Source organism: Polypterus senegalus, chromosome 18 (assembly GCF_016835505.1).
Source record: "Polypterus senegalus isolate Bchr_013 chromosome 18, ASM1683550v1, whole genome shotgun sequence".
In the NCBI taxonomy this organism is placed as follows: Eukaryota; Metazoa; Chordata; class Cladistia; order Polypteriformes; family Polypteridae; genus Polypterus; species Polypterus senegalus.
This window is the reverse complement of record NC_053171.1, coordinates 8,435,407-8,437,673: the sequence shown is the minus strand read 5'-3', so window position 1 is coordinate 8,437,673 and position 2,267 is coordinate 8,435,407.

The following is a 2,267-nucleotide window of genomic DNA, read 5'->3' as shown; positions in this document are numbered from 1 at the left end:
ATGAAATTAAGATCAATATGTACCTGAATGACAGAAAGAGGTCCACCCTGTGTGGAGTTTGCATGTTCTCCCCGTGCCTGCGTGGTTTTCCTCCCACAGTCCAAAGACATGCAGGTTAGGTGCATTGGCGATTCTTAATTGTTCCTTAGTGGTGTGTGCTTTGTGTGTGGTTGGGGGTGTGTACTGCGGTGGGCTGGCACCCTGCCCGGAGTTTGTTTCCTGCTTTGCACCCTGTGCTGGCTGGGATTGGCTCCAGCAGACCCCCGTGACCCTGTAGCTGGGATATAGCGGGTTGGATAATGGATGGATGAATGGATGACTGAAACAGAAGAGTATGGAGAAGAGACGAAATGGCTCATGATCTGTAGCATGCCACACCATCTGTGAAACACGGTGGAGGTCGTGTTATGGCCTGGTCATGCATGGCTGCCAATGGAGGTCAGTCACTGGTGTTTATTGATGATGTGGCTGCTGGCAGAAGTAGCAGGATGAACTCTGAAGTGTACTGTAGAGGGTGCTGTACTCTCTGCTCAGAGTCAGACAAATGCTGCTCAACTGATAGGATGACACTTCACAGTACAGACGGACAATCAGCCAACACGTACCGGGACAGCAAACCGAGTGCTTTACAACACAAAGTAGTGGAATATTTTTAATGGCCAAGTCAATCAACTGACCTCAACCCAACTGGACATGCATTTGACTTGCTGAAGACCAAACTGAGGGCAGAAAGTCTAAAGAGCACCTGAAGACAGTGGAAGTAAAGGCCTGGCAGAGCATCACTAGGGTGGAAATCCAACACTTGGAGAAGGTCGTGGGTTCAGACTTCAGGCAGTCATTGACTATAAACGATTTCCATCCAATTATTGACAATGATTATTATATTTATGATTATGTTGGCTTGTCCAAATACTTTTGAGCTCCTGAAAATGGGGAGGGGGGGGCATGTATAAACATGGCTGTCTTTTCTAAATGGCCCATTCCATATTTTTGTTAAGCCACTTGAATTCAAGCTGAAAATTTACACTACAATCCCATGCTACAAAAAATGCAGCAGTGTTGAAGATTCCCAAGAGCACAGTGGCCTCCAAAAAAACTTAAATGGAAGAAGCTTGGGACAAGCAAAACTCTTTGTAGAATTGGCCATCTGGCCAAACTGAGCAATCGGGGAAAGAAGCTCCTTGGCTTACAAGAGAACAGGAACCTGGTGGTCACTCAAGCTGCGCTCCAGAGAAAACTGAGGAGATGGTAAAAAACTTCCAGAAGGACGACCACCACTGGTGGGCTCTATGAAGGGCGCCCTGACGGAAGACTCTCCGCAGTAAAAGATGCATGGAAGCCCACTTGGAGTTTGCAAAGAAGGCACTTCCAGGTTATCTGAGATGGTGTGGATGTGTCCTTGAAAGTTGGTATGCAAAGTACTTTGGTTGGTGTTTCCTGTGGAAAACAACCATTTTGTAAAACATACATTTTTTGTTTTCTACAGTATATTGAGTCTGTCAATTTTACACTTTTTCTGTCTATTTGGAGTTCCTGTTGCTAGGACAGATGTGGTTGTTGCCAGGGGCGTGTCCTCTGAGGTCATGACATGACGCTGTGGGTTAAAAGGTCCTCCAGGAAATCCCTTCCTCCTCTGTGCCGCGGATTCAACACAACTTTTCGAATCGCTCTTTCAAACTCTTCAAATGACCTTTGGTAACGACTCGTTTGCCTCATTGTGGCCGTGACGTGCGTTCTTTTTGGTCTCTGTTGGTATTTCTTTTGTCTTTTCTCCAGACTCACTCTCCAAGCTAGTCTTCTTGCATGGAAGTAATTATTTTTTCATATTTTTGACTTAACGTTATTGGTTTGTGTTTGATGACAAACCGTTTTGACTCCCTAAACTACTAACTTTACTTTGATTTTAACAAATGTCTCCTCTTTTGGTCCCTCATTATAGTTACTGCTTGTCCCTGGCAGAACAATGAATAATTTGGTTAAAATTTTTAAAAACAAAGTGCCATAAGTCTACTTAACCGGAGCAAACAGATGATTATGGCAGCAATTGGCTGAGAATCTTTTATGTTTCCTTTCAGGTAACTGCAGCCCTAATGACTGCAGCACCTAAGAGTTCTAATTACAGATTAGCCTTTTTCTCTGCAAGCAAACACAATTTAGGTTAAGGGCTGTGGGGGGGGAGGTGGAAATTCTAAAAGGAGAACATTAAATACTAAATCTAGAGGAAAGCACTGTTGTGATCCTAAAACTATCAAGATCCCCCACTGAAC